Below are 23,090 nucleotides of genomic sequence, written 5' to 3'. Positions count from 1 at the left end.
ACTAACCAGCACAAGGGAGAGTGAGTACCAGGACCCCCAAACAATCATGAGGGAAGGTGAGCTCCAGGATACCAGGACCAACATGAAGGAGGGTGAGTGCCAGGAACGTGAGACTGGTACAAAAGGGGGTGGTGATGGACGGAGCATCTGAACCAATCAAACACTCACACCCAGTCAACAGATCTGGGTTTAATCCATCACCGTTCTTTAGCCCACTCTGCCACCCCAGTTCAGACATGGCCATATGCAAATCAGTCTGACCCTGCGCCTCATGGGAACAGACCAGCCCGAACTGCCAAGCCATGCCTTCCCTGGACCGGAAACAAGCTTCCTAGAACCGGTTTCTGGCATTCCAGCCATCTTCAACCAGGCTTGCTTGAATCCAATGGCAAAGTGAGCATGGGACTCACGTCTGAGCATACCCTGCCAACTTATGGCAAAAAAAGCGGTACAAAAGGGGGTGGTGATGGACGGAGCATCTGAACCACTCAAACACTCACACCCAGTCAACAGATCTGGGTTTAATCCATCACCGTTCTTTAGCCCACTCTGCCACCCCAGTTCAGACATGGCCATAAGCAAATCAGTCTGACCCTGTGCCTCATGGGAACAGTCCAGCCCGAACTGCCAAGCTATGCCTTCCCTGGACCGGAAACAAGCTTCCTAGGACCGGTTTCTGGCATTCCAGCCGTCTTCAGCCAGGCTTGCTTGAATCCAGTGGCAAAGTGAGCAAGGGACTCACGTCTGAACATACCCTGGCAACTTATGGCGAACAAAGCGGTACAAAAGGGGGTGTTGATGGACGGAGCATCTGAACCAATCAAACACTCTCACCCAGTCCACAGATCTGGGTTTCACGACCCTGAGATCAGCACGAAAGAAGGTGAGTACCAAGACCCTAAAACCATCACAAAGGAGGGTGAGTACCAGGGCTGTGAGACCTGCATGAAGGAGGGTGAGTACCAGGACTGTGAGACCAACTTGAAGGAGGGTGGGTACGAGGACCAAGAGATCAGCATGAAGGACCCTGAGATCACCATAAAAAAGGGTGAGTACCAAGACCTTGAGACCATCATGAAGAAGGGTGAGTACCAGTACCCTGAGACCTGCATGAAGGATGGTGAGTACCAGGACCCTGAGACCAGCATGAAGGAGGGGAAGTGCCAGGACTCATACCAGCACAAGGGGGAGTGAGTACCAGGACCCCCAAACAATCATGAGTGAAGGTGAGTTCCAGGACACCAGGACCCACATGAAGGAGGGTGAGTGCCAGGAACGTGAGACCAGCTTGAAGGAGGGTGAGTACAAAGACTGGGAGACCAGCACAAAGGAGGGCGAGTACCAAGACCCTGAGACCAGCATGAAGGAGGGTGAGTAACAATACCCTGAGGCCTGGATGAAGGAAGGTGAGTACCAGGATCCTGAGACCAGCATGGAGGAGGGTGAGTACCAGAGCCTTGGAACAGCATAAAGGAAGGTGAGTACCAGGACCCTGAGACCAGCATGAAGGAGGGTGAGTATGAGAACTGTGAAACAACAAGAAGGAAGATGAGTACCAGAACTCTGAGACCATCATGAATGAGGGTGAGTACAAGCACCCTAAGACCTGCACAAAGGAGGGTGAATACCAGGACCCTGAGACCAGCACAAAGGAGGGTGAGTACCAGGATCCCAAGACAAACATTAACGGAAGGTGAGTACCAGGACACCGAGACCAAATTGAAAGTGGGTGAGTGACAGCTCCTTGAGATCATCTCGAAGGAGATTGAGTACGAGGACCAGGAGACCTTCACGAAGGAGGTTGAGGACCAAGATCCTGAGACCAGCACGAAGGAAGATGAGTACTAGGACTGTAAGGCCAGCACAAAGGTGGGTGATTAACATGACTGTGAGACCATCGTGCAAAAGGGTGAGTCTCAGGATCGTATGACCATCATGCAGGTTGGGTGGGTACGAGGACCCTGAGAAAAGCATGAAGGACCCCAAGACCAGCATCAAAGAGGGAGAGTACCAAGACCTTGAGATCAGCATGAAGGAGGGTGAGTACCAGGACCTTGAGACTAGCATGAAGGAGGGTTAGTACCAAGACCCTGAGATCAGCATGAAAAGAGGTGGTTTCCAGGAACACGAGACAAAATGAAGGGGGATGAGTACAAGGACCCCGAAACCAGCATGAAGGAGGGTGAGTGTCTGGACTGTGAGACCAGCATGAAGGAGGATGAGTACCAGTACCCTGAGACCAGCAGGAAGGAGGGTGAGTACCAGGAACCCAAACCCAGCAGGAAGGAGGGTGAGTACCAGGACCCTGAGAACAGCAGGAAGGAGGGTAAGTGCCAGGACCCTGAGTCCTGATGGGAGGTGGGTGAGTGCCAGGACCCTGAGACCAGCACGAAGGAGAGTAAGTGTCAGGACCCTGAGTGCAGCACGAAGGAGGGTGTGTAACAGGACCCTGAGACCAGCAGAAAGGAGGATGAGTGCCAGGACCCTGAGACCAGTACAGAGGATGGTGAGTGCCAAGACCCTGAGACCAGCACGAAGGAGAGTGTTGCAAACACGTGTAGACCTTAAGTACCACCCTTGCATTCTGGCTTCAAACACCCTTGGTGAAACAAGGTGAACTGGATGGAAAAGTCTTCTGCATGGTAAATGACATATATCTCTGCCATTAGTGAACAACTGTACTGTTGTTGGGATCCCTGATGCTGTTTTTTTGTCAAAGGCATACATGGATCATGCAGGTGCATCATGACATTGGCCTGTCTAAAGGATTAAAATCTTGTTGGACTGGGAGTTGTGGATCAAAGTGCTACCCTCGTAGTGGTGGAAGACTACATTCACCTGGAGTTCAGAAGCATGAGCACAGTGGTGGCAGCATATTGTGTTATGATCAGTAGTAGTGAACACAACCTTTTTACCCTGTGTCACTGGAGTGAGGCCTGCAGGCTCTCTCACCTTTTGAAGAGTCCTGCTGCCCTTGGCCTACATATGGTAGATGTGGAATGCTGTGCAGCGCAGGATTAGTGACTCTGCCTTTTGTTGTAAGTGTGCCTGGGAAGGGTCCTGTAAAAGGATGGCGCATTACTATACAGTACAAGTGTGATTAGTGCATGTACTGGTTGTAAGTATACCTGGGAGGAATACATTACATTTTGCAGTTTGTTCTCCTTGTCTAATGTTATAATCAATTACATTTAAATAGAAGCTTGAATCAAGCGGTTAAGTGGATGAATGTTTGTTGATCAGTGCATTTGTTCAGGTGTATGTATGTATGTATAAATGTGTAGATTGATTAGTGTATCTATCACATAGAGATTCAGAAGTAGTGACCTTGTGGTTCTTTGGTTATGTTTACATACCATTCTCCATAGCAATGGCATTTTATTTAATTCTAAATACTTTTGGTGCGTTTCCATAAAAGGTTCATACATTTTGATTCAGCCATGTACACTCGATGCTGGAGAGTTTTGTGAAGAGCCACCAATGGGGCAAAAGTTAAAGCTCACCAAGATTAAAAAAAGTTCCATTGATTTTCACCAAACGTGAATGGGTTGAATCAGTCGTGTTCCACTCACGGGGGCATATTATCAAGAACCGCATTAAAATTATCGCCGCTTTAGGGGCAGGAAACGGCCGCTAAAGCGGCGATAAGGTTCTTGATAATATGCCGTAGAGAATTCCATAGAAGCCCATGTTCACACCAGAACATGGGCTTCTATTGGAATTCACAAGGGCATATTATTAAGCCCTTTATCGCCGCTTTAGGGGCAGTTTCCTGCCGCTAAAGCAGCGATAAATTTAACACTGTTTCTTGATAATATGCCCCACGATTCTTTTCTGGGTTTGGTGAGCATCTGTTCGTTGGAAAAAAAATCTAGGGGTCAATTGAGGTAAAAAATGTGTCGATATTAAGACAGCAGCTAGTCTACTACTTTGGGTCAGCCAAATAATACATTAATCCAATAAATGAGGGAACATGTGTCTACTTGGTCTAAAGCAGGTTTGCAGATACTAGAAGGATAGCTGCATTTTAGACTTGGAATAAAGCATTGAATGATCTCTGCTTACAAAGGGTGGGTCGATCTCTTCACCATGGCCTTACGGTCACCGCTCTCTTTCTCCTCAAAGAATCCTTCAGAACTATCTTGCACTATTGCTTTCACAATTTAAGTAAAGATATCAGTAGCCTGTGGATAGATGATCATTCACTATCCTTTATGTGTCTGGTTTTGGTCAAGGCTGCATTGTGTGAAATCCAGAGCTAAAAAATGCCAGCACCTTGAAGGGGGAGTTTGTTGGACTCATAACGGTTGTATGGCAGTCTATTGAGTTCATAAATATTGATGAACTGTTGGAAAATGATCCTTTCTGAGGGTCCCCCCAAACATTTTGCCCTCCTTCTCTTTTTTGCTGAGCTCTTTTTGTTGGCCTTAGATCTCTGAGCACTTTACTACTGCTAATCAGTGCTAAAGTGTATATACTTCTTCCCTAAACATGGGTGTAATTGGTATATTTACCTGAGTGACCAATTAAATGTACTTGTATGTCCTCTATGGGGTGGTATACTATATACCCAGGGCCAATAAGTTAAATGCTTGGTGAGATCGGCACATTCTGTCAACTGCATGGCAGAATCCAGCGCATCACTCAATGCCTCTCGACTCCGGGTACCCATTTCCGGAACTGATGCATCCCCTTCAATGTGTGGAGAAGATCAACGCATCCTGCACCTGTGGGCCTCGACATTAATGCATCTTGCTGTTTATGACCAGGAAAGGTACTTTGTTCACCGGGGCCTGTGTGGGTCTTGTTGCTGCCCGGCACTCTATCATGGTCGGCACAAACTTTGACTTTGCCCCTGTCCAGCATAACCTAAAGTAACTTGTTTAGTGGTACTTGCTTCTAAGAGCTTTAATGCATTTATTCCTTTAAAATTCAATATCTCAACTTCTATACATTGGATTTTTGTCGTTTAGGTCTTGTTGCGCTCTAAATATAATAACTTATTTATCTAAACCTGTGTGGAGTCTTATTGTGGTGTATTCATTGTGTTACTGTGTGAGTGTGTTGCACAATGCTTTAGACATTGCCTCTTTAGATAAGCCTGATTCCTCTGTGTCGAGCTACCGGAAGATGAGCACAGGTTATATTTAAGTGTGTATCTAGCTTATCCTGAGTAGAGTGGTGGTTCTTGCCTGCCCTGGGTGCATAGCTCAGCCAACCAGAAATCCCATTTCTAACTCCAACCTTAATACTGCATCCACACAATTAAATACTACTGGGTTATCAAGGTCACTATTTATAGGGAATTATAGATTCATTGTTCTTAACTCCATTTCTACTTACCATGATGATGCAGTGGCTCCTGATACAGTGGATGCAATATTGTAGGTCAGAATAGTCTCCATATTTTGAACCCCCCACACACACACACCCTCCCACCGTCTTAACTAAAACACAGCCTTTCTTTTGTGGAGTGGTGTGGCTCACTGGTTAGAGGCGGCAGACCCATAAGCAGAGGATGGCCCGGGACCAGGGTTCGATTCCCGACGCGGCAGGGTCGTGGACCATGGTCAGCGGGCTCGATAATTCTCGCCTCGGTGCCTACCTACTCCAGTCAGGGACCACACTCGGCAACTCTGGGCATTAGCTTGCCTCATCTTCACAACGGTCCCCCCAGACCTCCGGGGATGCTTGGTCGCACCTTAGAGATACCCATTAGGGACCATCTCTCAGGGTGAGCCAGGACGGGTTCCCCAGCGGTCGAAGCGCAGAGATACTCCTCCGCGAGTCGATTCCTAGCGCTATATAAACCCACAATTAAATTAAATTAAATTTGTGGTCAATAACACAAAGTGATGATAGCTGACTGGGGAATTTAATTTGTTTTGTAAAGTTTAACAAGCACAATCATTAAATCAACACTGCTTTGTGGTGTTGCGGTATCAAACCAACTACAACCAAACAACAACAAAAGTGAAAACTTCACCCAGTAGAGGAATCCGTCTTATTTTTGTCATAATATACTAGCATAAATAGCAGTGACCTGATTGGTTAGTCTGGAATAGTAATGGAGATAGGCACAAAACTTTCTAACGCGCAATATATAAGGCTTGAAATCAGATTTCGGACAGAATTCGTAGGCTCAGCAGAGAGGTCTGTCTGGTTTCCCAGGAACTATTCTTTACACATTCTATGTGTAAGTAAAGGCTTGCATCTAAAACTCTTAAGAAACATATCTCCGATGACAGCCTCATCTGAGAAAATCCCTTTTATTTGCGATTACGCAGCTACAGTGTTATTTTGTGGTTTACTTCCTGCTTACTGATGTATTGCATTGTAGTCCAATAATTATACCTTTAGGCCTTCTGTGAAGCAGTGTACTTTGCAATATGGCTATATGGTTGGAAGAAACGTCGTGTTATGCTTTTTCAGTTACCGAATTAGCTACAACTCCAAGATCAAAACAATTAACTTAAACTTTGCATTAAGCAAGCATTTTCTGTGTTTCTAATGACTACCCAGTAAGGCTCTGTAGAATAAATATTGCAGCGATTATCTGGGTAGTAAGGTGGAAACTGTCGCAGAATGTGTATGCAGCCAGTATACACCTTTGTGTTTATATGCGGTGTGTGACAAAATATGTGTTTGTGTGTATGCAATTGTCATGGCTGATAAGATGACTGCATGAATCAGCCGACCCAAGAGGCGCTACAGTAGCGTTATTATGCAGTCTTGTGAAAGGGAGTCAGCCTGCAAAGATGTGTAGTGTTAATGACAGGGTGTATATTTTTGTAAATGATATGTTTTAACAGTGTTGAGTCTAGGTGCATCTTAATTAATAACAATCGCGTGATAGCCTGATAGGACACGGAGGCTGCTGTTTGCGAATTTTAAAAATAATGATGTTCAGGGGGATGTTATAAAAAACGGAGCAAATAAGGGAAAGATAAAAACAATTAGACAAATAAAAAATGAAACTCATTTACTGCAAGGTTTGGCAGTCATTATTTCACTTTACTTGTGAACTCATTCAAAGTTGGGCACATCCTCATTCACAGGCAGACAATAAGCATGCAAACCATTGGAAGCTCTTGTGGGGCAGCACGTGCAACACGTGTTGTACCTGGTGAAGCAAGGGTGCCTCCCCCAGCCAAGGATGCTCACCTATCAGCAGGGGTTGGATGGGGTTATCGTGCCTCTTCAGACCCATTCAGCTGATGGTGCTTTCAATGTTCTCGAAAGTTAGTCCTTGTAGAATGCCCTTTTTGTTTGTCTTTACAGGAGTGTTAATGTTAGCCTAATAATGGTGAGATGCTGGAATCTGTGCTTGAAGGGCAAGCTATACCCTCTCTCCCTCTGGCCAGTTTAACCCTTGATTACCCAAAAATAGGAAGAAAGCCACAAACTTAATTTTATTTTGCTGTACACAAGGTTCCTGAGGAGCTTTAAAGACTGTGCTACAACCAGTCATTTTGAGCGTTTCCAACAACAATGTATTGCATTTTGGGATTTGTAGTTTTGTTTTAGTTTAAACACTTATTGTGGTAGTGGCAGCTGACATGGCTTGCTGGTGAAGGGTGGGGACGCGGGCGGGGAATCGCGTGCGGGAATAGATACATGGGGGCAGCATCGTGATTGGTCTAAGCACTGTGACACAGCGCAGAGCCAGAGGCTGGAGGGGTGGGTATGTTCACTACACAGGCTGTAATGCAGCCTGCATGGAGAACAGGGAAAGTGTGCATGACTGTTTTGGGTGGGCCAAGAGGGCCTGTCACACAGTCATTGCTCACTTAGGAGTGTGCAGACCCCTCCACCCCTGCCCTGCTCCGAAAGCAGTTCAGCCTGTCCACCCACCAGCCCACAAAGCAGCATGAAGCATAAAATGATAATACCTTAACTCCATCCATTCTTAGGACGGCTCAGAATGTTGCCGCTCCGCCCACGTGCGATTAATTCACCGCCTGTGCGGGAGAATTAATCAGTGGGCGGAGTTCGGACGGCTCCCGGCCGTCATGAGCACCAGCCTACTGTGACTCATGACAGCCGGGAGCAGTCCTGAGTACCCGAGCGCCATTCCCAGCCCCGCCCCCCTGGCACTACGGCAGAATTTGCCCCGCGGCAAAGGGGTTAAAGTTATTTCCATTTTAAGATTCATACTTTGCACTGCTTAAAAGCAGTGGGGCAATTCTCTTCCGCCATAGCAGAGGAGCCACCACTATATAGTGGGCTCAAAAAACCTCAGTTGTCAAAGAGAAGTTGTCCAGGAAGCCAATCCTGGCAAAAATGTGTTAGTCATGGCGTGGGGTCACTTGACAGCAATGTTTTAACCCCTTCACTGCAGCGGTAATTCCGCAGCAGTGCTAGGTGGTGGGGGGGTCGCACGGCTCACCTGCGCTTGTGACGGAACCGCTCCGTCAAACGCCTCGGGTGAGCTGTGCTAGTGATGGAACGGTTCCGTCACGAATGCGCCCGCTCAATAGAACGCGCCGCGCAGGTGCAAAATCAGCGCCGCGCAGGCGCGTCGAGCGGGCCGCGACGGAACCGTTCCGTCACTAGCACAGCTCACCCGAGGCGCGTGACGGAACGGTTCCGTCATAAGCGCCGAAGGGGTTAAAATTGTACAAAGTGGTCTAATAGATTTAAACAACTGTTCACATATGTGAAGCCAAAGGTGCATTCTTCAACCTGTATCATTCACATCATCATTAAAAGACTGCGTTGGCAATGGCAATCCTTTTAATAAGCTTCACAAATACAAGAAGAGGTACAACATGGGCAGCAGCAGTGCAACCTTCCCTAGCATAAAGAATATGTACAGGGCAAATGGCAGCAGCACGAGAAGCAATGTAATGTCTCCCACACACAGAATTGGTACAACACAGGCAATTAAACACTCTTCAGAGGAAGTGAGAGCAATAGAAGGATTGCTGTATTACCTCGCTAAATGCACTTTAACACACAAAAATCTACTATGGAAATATCACATTTTCATCTGCTCCTATAGGATGAAGAACCCTCATCTACCTAGTTTGGTACGTTTAATCACTGAGTTCACAATCTGACACTGAAGCATCCGAGGGTTCCACTGTCCTCTGGCTGTATGGGTTCCATAGTTTGGTTATGCCACTCATGTCAATATGTATGTTTCCCCTTTGTTAAATCATCATGCCTCTCTTAAAATTGTATGGGTGTGGACTAAAAATGAATTTTACTGGTGCCTTCCTACCACAAGATTATTAACAGGAGCATCAGGCAATGGACCCTGCTTTTCCTTTCAGTCAACATGTTTTGGTATTCATATATTGCCCTTACTTGGTCTGGACCCTTCCTCAGGACTATAGGTCTCAGCATCTCTCATCAAATATTGTAAAACAGTCCCTCGTTATCAGGGCATGTTATGCAAGGGTGTTCCATATATTGTTTCTTTTTCATAAGATGGGGCAACAGACATGCCCCTTCTTCACACAACCGCTACATCTTGAGAAGCTGCACTGTAAGTTTCCTTCCATCACAGGACAGTTCAGCGTAGGCAGCAGCAGTGCAAACGTACCCCCTTAAAGTGCAGGTTCAAATTGAGTAGCATCATTGCAAACCTTGTCTGCTAACAGAACAGGAACAGCATGGCAGTACTAAAGCGAGCTTCGCGCTCTCACAGAAGGCAGCCGCAGTGCAAACGTTCCTTTCCTGCAGAACAATAGCATCAAGGTAGAGTAGAGCAACCATTCATCCCTTACAGAACATTGACAGTCAAAGCATGAGTGGCATCTACATTACACACAGGTCTCTATCATGGGAACTTAGTCCACTGTGATGATTAATGATAAGTGGATGATGGGTGAATGAGTGAGTGTTCGTACCACTTTCAGTTACTGTTCCACATATGTATGTATGTATGTATTGCGATTTATATAGCGCACGTATCACCCGAAGGCATCAAGGCGCTTGCTTAGGGAACCCGTCCTGGTATTCCCTTGTGAGATACCCCGGCAGGGTATCCGCAAGGTGAAAGCCAGGCATCCCGCCGCGAGGGGCCGTTGTGGAGATTAAGCAAGCTATTGCCCAGAGTTGCAGAGTGTGAACCCGTGAATCAAGTAGGCACCGGAGCGAGAATTGTCGAGTCCATGGACATTTTTTAGGACTCAAGACCCCGCCGAGCCGGGAATTGAACCCTGGTCCCGGGCTGACCTCTGCTTCCAGGTCTGCCTCCTCTAACCAATAAGCCACACTTCTCCACATACCCTCCTCCCTCACCCTATTACCTCACACTTTTTATTTTCAGGCCCAATTTCTCTTAATCCTCTGGCACACTGCTCTCTGCTTCCCTCTCACTTTCCTCAAGCTCTACACACACACACACACACACACACACACACACACACACACACACACACACTGCTCTCTTCCTTACCATTATCTCGCTTTCATGTCATACATTCCACAGCTTGATTATACATATTTTCTGGTCTCACCTGACACCATTCTCTCTAATATCCTCCTGTTGGTACCAGAGTTTTCATTTACTTTCCCATTGTCACTCCCACACACTCACACCTTCCTTTGTTACTCGAGGGTAACCCCTTGCACACACGTATGCACATGCAGCTTTCCCTCTTTTAAATCCTAATTTCCCTTACAAACGGTGCTTACTTGCCCTTCTCACACAATTACCCTCCCTCCACTACACCGTGTCTTCTCTTGTTCATGGTATCTGTTTCTCATCTCCTGTTTCTCACAGGCACTTTCACGTTCTCCTCTTCTTTCCCTAATACTCAAACAAACGCAAGGGGGGCCGTATTTCAGACACGCAGGTGCCTAGCGGCTCAAAAAGGTTTCGAGTGTAAGCACGCTGGACGCAGTGCAATCCCAGCCTCTGTGGCCCACCTGTTCAAAATGCTGAACGCCGCCATTAGTACAAACGTATTAAAACGCAATTTTTATAGTTGTTGTTGGTCTGTTGTATGACCAATCTATGCAATGTAAACTCACTAAAGATTGTTAAGCCATCCGAATGTTCTCTTCCTGTTTCAGGTAAGGCATAGAGTGCTAATGCTCGTTTAATATTTTTAAAGTGGATTTTAAGGTTGTGTTCCTTGTAAATATTGGCATATAAACACTGTTGTATCCCGTTGCGTGTTTGCTTCATTTCTACATCATTGTATTGCACCTTTACACACATCCCGGGGACTTTCGGTTGCTGTTTCACTGGCCTTTGTTCAACCTGCACTTTGAATAATTGTGGGCAGAATGTCAGTGGCGCTGTCCCTGGATGTCTCCATTTAATCGACCAACAGGCTTGTTTATTCGGTCTTTAAGGCTCAGGGCAGAAATGCGATCGAACACAGAGCGATTAAAAGTAATCCCGCACTGTTGGTCACATCTGTCAAGCAGGGCTTCAATAATTCAGATCCTTATCAGGTGTTCCCGCTCGCTGTGCTGCTGAGTTTCAGTGTGATGGCTACATTGTACACACTCCCTCCCAGGTCCTGTCGTGTGCCAGCATGCTTTCATTCCACTCTATAAACGGAGTGTGGTAACCCAAGTGCAAAAAGCGCGCACGTTTATTATATGCAGGGCACGAGTCGGGGTACCACGCGGGTGGACGGCATCCCCCCACTTATTTCCGAGGGTTTTTCAGGGTGGACGCCGTCCACCCGGCTAAATCAAAACCGCGTCCAACATTAAAAAAACGTGAGCGCGGCGCGCACAAAGAAAATAAAGCATTTCCGGGTGGGCGAGTGGCTGGCTGAATCCTGAAGTTACCAAGCACGCCGCTGGTCACCTCGCCCCTGCCATTTGTCCGTAATTTTAACCGGGCACAGCTTGCCCCCACCTCGCTTCTTGACTCCTGAAAGCTCAGACCCCCAGCAGCACCCTCGAGGCACAGCGGGATGGCAACCCTCACACCTTCAGCCCTTGATGAGCTGTTAAGAGGTGCTTGAAGGTGACAGAGGGGGGGCGGCAGCTTCGGAGCAGGAGGCATCCATTCACACGCAAACAACCCTGAATGCGTCTTGTATCTGCTATTTAGAAGGGGGCTCACACATTCTACCCAGGGCCCCAAACATCCTAGACTCGGCCAGATTACACCCCCATTACACAGAGGCAGCATCTGCTTCTCTTCACAGAGCTTAATTACTGTCACTAATTTGTAAGCAAACCTTGGTTCTTCAGACATGCATAATGTAATACAATAAAGAAATGGCACAATCGCACCCACACTGATTAACAAAGTATGGAGGACAATCAGTTCTCTTAGAGTATCTCCTGTTGTCTTGTGCAGGAGGGGGCGAGAAGCCCAAGATGATACTAGAATACTGCATGCCCACCCCTGTGCCCACCCTGGTGGATCACGTTCCCTCTCCTGTGATGACTCCTGCTCCTGTCCCCCATGTTGTGGCTCCAGTCCACCCCCGCCTGTGATGGCTCTTGTCCCCCCCCCTGCTGTGGATCCTGTCTCCGCTTTGGGTGGCTTCTGTCCCAGTCCTGGAACGGCCCTTGCAGCGAGGGTGAAGTTCTTGATGGACCTCTTCTCAAAAGGGCTCAGCTCAAAATTAATATGGAAAGGTGGGCGTGTAAGTAAGTGAAGGGATGTGTGAATGGCTGGATGAATTAGTGAAAGGGTGAATGGATGAATGAAAGATTGAATAAATGGATAATGAGAGAGGATACATGGATTAATGAGTAAGGGGAAGGATGGAGAGAAAATGTAAATAGCTGGATGTATGGGTGGAAGGGTAGCTGGATGATTGATGAGGGGAAAGATGGATGAGGGGAAGGATGAGGGATGGAGGGGAAGGATGGATGGATGAGGGGAAGGATAAATGGATGAGGGGCAGGATGGATGGATGGATGGAGGGGAAGGATGGATGGATGGAGGGGAAGGATGGATAGATGAAGGGCAGGATAAATGGATGGGATGGATGGATGGGTGAGGGGAAGGATGGATGAAAGGAAGGATGGATGAGGGGAAGGATGAAGGATGGATGGATGAGGGGCAGGGTAAATGGATGGGATGGATGGATGGGTGAGGGGAAGGATGATGGATGAGGAGAAGGATGGATGGATGGATGGATGGAGGGGAAGGATGGATGGATGAGGGGCAGGATAAATGGATGGGATGGATGGGTGAGGGGAAGGATGGATGAAAGGAAGGATGGATGAGGGGAAGGATGAAGGATGGATGGATGAGGGGCAGGATAAATGGATGGGATGGATGGATGATGAGGGAAAAGGATGGATGGATGATGAGGGGAAGGATGGATGGATGATGAGGGGATGGATGGATGGATGATGAGGGGATGGATGGATGGATGATGAGGGGAAGGACAGATGGATGGATGATGGGTGGGTGAAAGGATGGATGGATGGAGAGTGGGCGAAGGGATGGATGGATGGAGAGTGGGTGAAGGGATGGATGGATGGATGATGGGTGGGTGAAAGGATAGATGGAGAGTGGGTGAAGGGATGGATGGATGGATAAGTGGGTGGGTGAAAGGATGGATGGATGATGAGTGGGTGGGTGAAAGGATGGATGGATGGATGATGAGTGGGTGGGTGAAAGGATGGATGGATGAGTGGGTGGGTGGATGGTGGGTGGGTGAAAGGATGGATCAGTGGATTGGATGGTGGGTGGGTGAAAGGATGGATGAGTGGGTGGGTGGATGGTGGGTGGATGATGGGGGGTAGGTGGATGAGTGAAATGATGGATGGATCGATGGATTGATAAGTGCAAGGGTGAATGAATGGACATATGAGTGAAAGGGTGGGTGTAAGGATGGATGAGTGAGTGAAAGGGAGGGTAGATGGACAAAATGATGAATAGATGTTTGAAGGAGTGAAATGATAGATGGATGAGTGAAAGGGGCAATGGATGGATTCATGAGTGGATGAGTAGATGGATGGATGGGTGGGTGGATGGATGGATGGAAGGAAGGCTAAGTGAAAGGGTCGATGGAGAGAGAAAGGGAAGATGGATGGATGACTAAAAGAGTGGATGGGTGGAAGGATTAGTAAGTGAAAGGATGGCTGGATTGGTGAAAGGGTAAATGGCTGAATGGATGAGTGAATGGATGGATGGGATGAAGAGTGGATGGATAAGTGTACAGATGGATAGGGTGAAAGGGTGGATGGATGGATGGATAATTGAGGATGAGTGAAAGGATGGATGAGGGGATGGAAGAAGGGATGGATGAGTGAAATGATAGATGGAAGGATACATGATGGATAGGTTTTCAAATGGTTGAATATCTTTGGAAATGGCTGGACTTACTTATATACTATTGCGCGACCTCTGATGTGTCTGTAAAACGTACCTATTGTCCTAAAGTTTTGTCCTGAATTTTGACCTCCTGTCCTGAATTTGTGTCCTGAATTTTGACCCTTTGTCCTGAATTTTTACACTCACCGTCCTGAATATGCACCAATGCCAGTTGGTCACCCTAATTCTTTGTGCGGTAGAACCAAGGCTCTTTAACACAGCAGCATGAGAGTGACGAGAGAGAAACCTGGCAGAGTGCTGCCAAAGAGCTCTCCCACTCAGAATATTTCATTATTCAAGTGATCGTGAACAATTAAGGGTAAACTGAGATGTGGGCGAGTATTTTCAATCCGGTGGATTGCTTCTAGCAAAAGGGCAATACGAGCAGTGTGGGAGTCATAATGTCTGAAATAACAGATGAACAGAGTATCAGGCTTTAACTGTAAGTGTGCACCTTGCATTTTTTTTATCTCATGGTCACAGTGTATTATACTTGTTAATAAATGTAAATGTCGTGTTCTAGGTAGCGTAATAAATTTTATAGTTTTGATAATCACTATTGTAGTTTCTAGTATGTGCTTTTCTTCGGCTTTTTTCAACACACTAATTCTACTTTTGTTCATGGTCCCATGTTTTAGTACGCCTAACTTACAGCACTTAATGGTTTGACTAATGTAGTTGTACGCCAAACTTCATCCACATTTGGGCTGCTAATTCCTCCATACAGGGACCTTAAGTCACAGGCTTAAGTACCAAGCAGCTTCAATTGTTAAATCTTGCAATATATGCAAATGATAGATCTGCCTTACAGGCGATGTCACTTCCTGTCGTGATGTCACTTCCTGTCGTGATGTCACTTCCTATCGTGATGTCACTTCCTGCCGTGATGTCACTTCCTGCCGTGATGTCACTTCCTGTGACCACGCCTACCTTGGAGAGTCCCCCACTTCTTTTTTTAGGACTTGTGCCCTGATTATATGCCTCGATGTTATCTGTAAAATGCACAGAGGTGCACTGAAGCAGAGACGCCTGTGTTGTGTCACGTGAGCTCAAAATGTTCCTTGTTCAGCTGAACACGCGCTTCGAGAGTAGGCTAATCTGATTGCATTTTAGTATTTAGATTGGAATCGGTTTTTCCAATAGTGCTGTCTGAATAAGTACAGCATAAGCATACACATCCCAACATACTGGTACATTTTATGTTGGGTAGGTAACACTGTGACCGTGACGTCAGTAGGGGTGGCAGCTGGATTTGACTTGCCCTGGGATAGAAATGTCTACCCTTGCAGGGATAAAGAAGACGTGTCAGGAACGCAAACATGCCTCAAAGAGGCTTGTTTACTTTCTGCATTTTTCATTCCTTACCCATTGCATAATCTTATATTAGCAGTCCGGAGGCTTGTAAGGGGCTCGGGGCTAGGCGGCACATCTGTGATGTCATCATTGATAAAGGATTCCACAATGTCATTTCCGCTTCCTCTGGCCTTTTGGTGACTTGATGTAACGGTCTTTGTTTGCAGAAGCCGCTAGAAAGTTTTGAGATATTATACTATTTATAAGCAAAGTAATAGTCTCTTACAAGACTATTTAAAGCCACTCCGTCCATCATGAACATGTATTTATATAGCGCAAATCACCGACCCGGTATCTAAGCGCTTGCTTAGGGAACCCGTCCTGGTATTCTCCTGTGAGATAACCCCGGCAGGGTATCCACAAGGTGAAAGCCAGACATCCCACCACGAGGGGCCGTTGTGGAGATTAAGCAAGCTATTGCCCAGAGTCGCAGAGTGTGAACCCGTGAATCGAGTAGGCACCGGAGCGAGAATTGACGGGTACGTGGACATTTTAGGACTCAAGACCCGCCGAGCCGGGAATTGAACCATGGTCCCAGGCTGACCTCTGCTTCCAGGTCTGCCTCCTCTAACCAGTGAGCCACACTTCTCCTTGTGTGTGCTATGTTCTCCCTGAGTTGGCAGAGTATGCCCAGAGGTGGGTCCCTTGCTCACTTTGCCATTCAGACTAGCCTGGCTGATGAGGGGTGTTACCCAGAAAAAGGTCCAAGGACTCTTGTTTCCAGTCCAGAGAAGACCTGACTTCGCATTTCGGCTGGACTGTTCCCATAAGGCACAGGATCAAGACTGATTTGCATATAGCTGGGTCTGAACTGGGGTGGCGAATTGAGCTACAAAAATGACGATAGATTCAACCCAGATCTGTGACTGGGGGTGAGTGTCTGAAAAGTTTCAGCACTCTGTCCATCATCTTCTTGTGTTTTCTTTGTTCACCTTTAGTTGGCAGGGTATGCCCACACGTTGGTCCCTTGCTCACTTTGCCACTGGATTCAAGCTAGCCTGGCTGATGACGGGTCTTACCCTGAAACTAGTCCCAAGATGCTTGTTTCTTGTCCAGGAAAGAACTGGCTTGGCAGTTCAGGCTTGAATGTTCCCATGAGGCACAGGGTCCAGAGTGATATGCATATGGCAGGGACTGAACTGGGGTGGCAAAGTGACCTAAAGAACGATGATGCATTCGACCTGGATCTCTGACTGGGGGTGAGTGTCTGAAAAGTTTCAGCACTCCTTCCATCAGCTCCTTGTGTTCCTCCTTCCCCTTGAGTCATGTCCTGAATGGCAACAAAGGAGCGAAGTATGTGGTCACCTGTTGTTTTAACAGGAGAAAAGAGGGAAGGTTTACTAATCAACATGTGATAAAGTATCTTTACAGCCTGAAAACAGTTGAAATGAAAGTCAGGAGGAGTTTGCTAAAGAATAAGGTGCCAGTCGAGCACAGAAATAGAAATAGCATCTTGCTGACCATTTACATTAAATAAAAATGTTTAGTAGCCTTAACCATATTGTAAGTGGGCAAATCATTGAGGGCCTGGCTTAAAGCTTGACTCATGATACTCCGTCCATCAGGGTGATGGAGGATGCTACATCTGCCACCCTCACAGACTACCACCCATCAAATGTAGAGATCACAACTAGTCCAGCAGTGAGCTTTATACCTTGAAAGGACAGGCTATCAGGATTTGGGCAGCCGTCCACCAACATTTTAGGTTTAAAGTATTTTATTAAGGCATAAAAAACACGGGGGGGGGGCAGGAGGTCAGGCAAACATACATTACAGCAAGCGAAACGTTGCAGCGAGTCAGAAGAAGAAGAGGGAGGCAGGGAGCCCCAGAGGGTAACAAGGCAAAAAACCTGAGGCAGTAAGGCACTGTAAACAACCCCCCATAGGCCCCCACTCCCTAAGCAAGGCCAAGTCAGAATAACACTCTGCGGCACAGCAAAAAAGAAGCATACCACACCACCAGCCCCTCGACCCCAGAAAAAGAGAAGAAAGAAAAGCAAGGAGGAAAGGAAGGAAAACAACACCCCAACATCCCCGTCCGAAAAGCAGCATTAGAAGTATATAGCCCCACTCCCCTCCCCAGCCCCCGGTCCCCAATCCGCACAATCACTCCGCCGCAGGCGCCGGTGGAGTCAGCCTAAGGAGGCGCAAGTACCGTGGGCACGTCAGCTCGCGAAATTCCGTGGACAGCAGTGCCAAAAAGGGATGCCAGAGCTCCTCGAACTGGTCAACATTCCCAGCCACCGTTAGTGATATCTTCTCCATACCCAGTACCTGCCAGAGCCTATGCAACCAACCAGTGATAGAGGGGGCAGTGGGGGTGCGCCAGAGGACAAGTATGTTCTGAACGGCTGAGCCGAGCGCAATCGCAATCTGCCTGCCCCTGCGGGATTTCAGCGGGTACATCAAGTCATTGGGGAGGCCAAGCAAGACATACGCGGGGAAGCGCGGGAGCTCAATCTCAAAGTGCCTATCCACCTCATCTAAGACTTCCTTCCAGTAGGCCGACAGCACCGGGCACTCCCAGAGAATATGCGTGAGGGTGCCCTCCTGTCCGCAGCCGCGCCAGCAACCCTTATCGCCTAGTTTGCGCATCTCGTAGAGCCGCTCCGGGGTGTAGTACCAATAGGTGGACACTTTAGTGAAGGTTTCCGTCAGCCCAGTGTGGTACGCAGAGTGCCTCGCCCGATACGCAATCTTGTCCCACTCCTTGTGGCTCAGGGTCCTTCCCAGTTCCCTGTGCCAGCGTTCCCTCCCCGGGTTATGGTAGTGAAACGGCGGGGGTTGGAGAAATTTATACAAATCAGTGATGAGTTTGGCGTCCGAGGCCCGGGTCACCAACCATCGCTCATAGGGTGTAATCGTACGGGCGGCGACGTCACGCACTGAGGGTTGAAGAGCCCAGTGGCGGACCTGCATGTAACGCAGTCTGTCCCCCTCCGTCAGGCCAAACTCCTGTCGGAGCTGCTGGAAGGGGAGCACGCCCTCCGGCCCGTAGATCTGGAAGAGCGCTCTACATCCCGCACTCACCCAGTGGGAAAAGGCCCCCGGCTCCAGGCCCGGAGTGAAGTCCGGGTTGTCAGCAATGGGAGAGAACGGCGACGGAAAAGTGGTGAGCTCCCGCAGCTCACACACCGCGTCCCACACTCTTAGCGGGACCCGGGTGTTAAAGGAAGCGTAGAGATTAGGCGGGCGGTGAGCGCGCCGTAGGAACGGGACCTCCTGGAGGGTACGGCCCGCAACTGCCTGGTCTTGGAAGAGCCAGTGTTTGTCCGATTCCCACCGGCTCCACTCCACCAGGTACCGGAGCTGCGCCGCCTGAAAGTACTTCCGGAGGTCCGGGACCCCGAGACCTCCCGCCTCTGGGGCAAGCATGGAGAGGACCCGCTTCATCCGAGGCTTACGGCCTTGCCACACAAAGCGGGAGATGTCTGCCTGCGCCTGCCGTATCCAGCCCACGGGGGGCGGAAGAGGTAGAGCGCGGAAAAGATACAGGATCTGGGGCAGTATCGTCATCTTCACCGCCGCAATACGGCCCAGCCACGAAAGCAGGCCCTTGTTCCAGCGGCCGAGTTCCTCCTTTATCTTTGTGCCTAGAGAGGAATAGTTAGCTGCGACCATGGCAGGCAGGGTGGGAGCAAGCAAAATGCCCAAGTAAGGCACCGTGGAGGAGGACCACTGCAAAGGGAAGAGACTTTGAAGGTCCCGTCTGGTGTCGGCAGAGAGCGACACATCCAGTGCAGCCGACTTGGTCATGTTCATTTTAAAGCCCGCAACGCGGGCAAAAGCGTTCAACTCCTGGACGCAGGCAGGGAGCGACCGCCTGGGGTCATCTAGGGTCAACAAGACATCGTCCGCGTATAAGCTGACAGTGTGTGTGTATTGCCCCATCTTCACCCCAATAGCGTCCGGGTTGTCGCGGATCCTCTGCGCAAACGGCTCCATATAAAGGGCAAAGAGGAGCGGCGAGAGAGGGCAACCCTGTCTCGTGCCGCGCTCAATGGTGAAGCTGCTGGAGCTGTGTCCATTGACCCGCACTGACGCCGACGGTCTCCTGTAGCAGTTAAAGACCATAGTGCGGAACTTCTCGCCGATCCCCAGTTTCCCAAGGACCAGCTCGAGGTATGGCCAATGAACTCTATCAAAGGCCTTCTCCGCGTCGACTGATAGCAGCATCCGCTCCCCCGGAACGCGTGAGGCCTTTTCCAGGACGTGCGTCACTCTCTTCGTGTTGTCGACCGTTTGCCTACCGGGTACAAAACCGGCCTGATCTGCCTCCACCAAACCTGGTAAGTGTAGACCCAATCTGGCCGCCAAGATTCCGGTATAAAGCTTGAGGTCCACATTTAGGAGCGAAATGGGCCGGTACGAGCCGCACAAGGTCCGGTCCTTCCCCGGTTTGGGGATAACCGACACAGTCGCCGAGAGGAGGTCCGGTGGGATGGCGCCCGGTTCGGAGAAGGAGTTGAACAAGCGAGTCAGGAGAGGGGCGATAGTGGGACAGAAGGTCTTGTAGAACAAGGCCGTGTAACCATCCGGGCCCGGGGCCCTGCCATGCTTCAGCCGTGCGATCGCGGAGATGACCTCCTCCACGTGAATGTCCCTCTCTAGATGGTCCGCCTGGGAGGGGTCCAAGGCCGGGAGGGTCACGGATTCCAGATAGGCCTCAGCCTCTCCCGGTGGGGAAGAATCTGAAGCGTACAGTGCCTCGTAAAAGGATCGAAAGGTATCCGCCACCTCCGCGTCACCAGAAACCGGGATCCCATCCACACCCACCAGCTCCTTCACCACATTGCGTTGCTGCGCAACCCTAAGCCTATGGGCCAGGAGCTTACCGCACCTGTCTCCGCCGGTGTAAAAGGCATGTTTCAGGCGCAGCGCTGCGTATTCCGCCCGATCCAGATCCAGCGCAGAGAGGAGTTTCCGTGCCGCCTTCAGTTGCTTCCAAACCCGAGGTGCCCCCGTCCGGCGGTGGACCTGCTCAAGCTCCCTAACCTGCGCCGTCAGTTCTTCCCTCTTGCGCTGGCGTTCCTTATTTTCCGCCGAGGAAATGGAGATAAACTCTCCCCTGACGACCGTTTTCAAAGCTGCCCACTGTGTAGCCAGGGACGTGTCAGAGTTGCTATTGTGGGTCAGGTAGTCCTGGATGACCTCCTCCACTCGCCTCACCACCGATTTCCTATGAAGAAGCGTGTCCCGAAGCCGCCACATCCCTCTCGAGGGGGGGGGGCGCCGGCCACGCAAAAACTCCGGAGACCGGCGCATGATCGGACAGAGACAAGACCCCGATGTCCGCCGCCGTAGCGGCCGAGCGAAGTGGGCCGCTCACCAAAAGATAATCCAACCGCGAATAAGTGCGGTGTGCGTGGGAAAAGTAGGAGTAGTCCCTATCGGTGGGATGCATGGTGCGCCAGAGATCATGCAGGTCCATCTCTGCAATCTGGTCCCGCACCGCTTTAGAAAGTTCCCCTGTCTGCGGAAAACGCTGGGCAGACCTATCAAGAGTGGAGTCGAAGACCATATTCAGGTCTCCCCCCAAGATGACATGGCGGTCGGGCGAGGCAGTAACGTCCACCAACACCGAGTCCAGGAAACGATCCTGGTGATCGTTTGGGCTGTAGACCGAACCAACCGTAAAGGTAACACCTCCTAAGCGCATGCGATACACTAAGAGCCTCCCCTTCTGCTCGGCATGTTTATACAGCACCTCCCCCCTAAAGGAACTGGCTAGGAGAATGGCCACCCCAGCGGTCTTAGTCGCAGCAGAGGAAAAAAGTTGCGTGGGGAACTTGGCAGAGCGCAACCTATGGCAATCTCTGGAGAGTAAATGGGTCTCCTGCAGGAGGCAAATATCCGCCTGCGACCCCTCCAATAGGGAGAGGATCGCCCTACGCTTTACGGGGTTATTCAGACCCTTGACATTAAGGGTCACTACCTTCAAGGGTGGCATCGCCTCCAGGGAAACAGCGCGCTATGCAGCAGGCGGGGGATCAGCGGAGGGGGCGCGCGGGGTAGGGGCGCAGGGAAGGCCAGAGGCGGCATCGTACTCATTCGGACAACTTCGGACGGGACCCCCCCCACGACAAACCAACAATGAAACCCCCCCAAAAACCATTGATGGCAACCAGCCAAAACAAAAAGCAAAAAACAACACCCCATAGTCTCAGTCTAGCCCAAATGGGCGAGTCTGCAGAAAACAATCAGGTGGACGTCCAGCCACACACCACCCCCCCGCCCCCCAGCCCCCAGCCCAGCATCGTGAAAGCTAAGAGTCTCTCCCCCCGGAGAAAATTAGGCCGTCAAGGCCACGCCAGTAGATTCAGGCAAGTTCCTGGCCGCAGTCCTCAGGGCCTCCGCCATGTCAGCTCTGATGGTGGGCGAGTCCGGGCGACTCACCGGCGCTGACGATGGGCGCCTTCTCGACCTCCGTCGGCCCCGCCGCTCAGGGCGCCTCCATGCGGGTGTAGCCCCGTCCTCCTCCGTAGCAGTAAGACCCAGCACCCCGCAGACATCTTGTAAGGAGCGCAGCTGATGCAACACCCCATTCCATCGAAAGATAAGACGGAAGGGGTGACCCCAGGAGTAGGCTGTCTCGTGCTCTCGCAGGAAGTCCGTAGCGATGCAGAAAGACCTGCGCTTTTGCAGTGTGATGGCAGACAGGTCCTGATAGAGCGCCACAGGTCTGTCGCGGAAGGTCAATGGTTGCTTCCTACGGGCCTCAGCCATGATGCGCTCCTTTAGAGGGAAATCCGGCAAGAATGCCAGGATATCAGGCGGGGGTGCCGATGACTGGCGCTGGCGGCCCACCCTGTGTGCTCTGTCAATGCGGATGGGGAAATACTCGCCCTCCTCCAAGATGTCACGGAACAGGTCCTGCAGATATGCCACCAGGTCCGCACCCTCATCAGCGGATGGAACACCTCGGACCCGGATGTTGTTCCTCCTGGACCTGTTCTCGAGGTCCTCCGAGTGGGCCTGGAGCTCGACACATTGCTCCCGGAGGCGGAGGACGTCCTGTTGGAGATGGGTTATCTCCTCATCGCGGCGTTGAGCCGCCGTCTCCACAGTCTCGACCCGTTCGCCCAGGCCCTCAACTTCCCTGCGCACCTCCCGGACCTCTCCAGCCACTTCGGTCTTAAGAGTCTGAAATTCCTCCTTGAGGGAGGTGAATAAGTCCTCCATGAAGGACCGCGTGACCGGCGGCTCGCCCGCAGTTGCGTCCGTTGATGCCCGGGAGGCCCCCGGGGACGGCTGCGTCCTGTCGCGTAGTTGCTGGGACCTGCCGAGCATTTCCGGCAAGGTGCGATCACCCCGTGCCGCGCCACGTCTTCCAGTCATCTTGGGGCCCGGCAAAGCCCAGAATCAGTTGTTGTAGGCGAGCGCCACCGCTCGCGGGCACCAGATGTGAGGCCTTCGCCGAGGACAAGAGTAGTGCGTCACAGGCGACAAAATGGCGGTCCGGGCATGGGCAAGACGGCTC

At 50.1% G+C, this 23,090-nt stretch overlaps 1 protein-coding gene across 1 annotated transcript in view; it reads left to right on the top strand.

Moving 5' to 3' along the window:
* Positions 1 to 23,090, top strand: part of PRKCH (protein kinase C eta) — a 773,184-nt gene that overhangs the window by 38,182 nt on the left and 711,912 nt on the right. The window lies entirely within an intron of this gene.

This window comes from Lissotriton vulgaris, chromosome 9 (genome assembly GCF_964263255.1).
Source record: "Lissotriton vulgaris chromosome 9, aLisVul1.2, whole genome shotgun sequence".
Classification (NCBI taxonomy): Eukaryota; Metazoa; Chordata; class Amphibia; order Caudata; family Salamandridae; genus Lissotriton; species Lissotriton vulgaris.
This window is presented reverse-complemented; position numbering and strand designations above follow the sequence as displayed.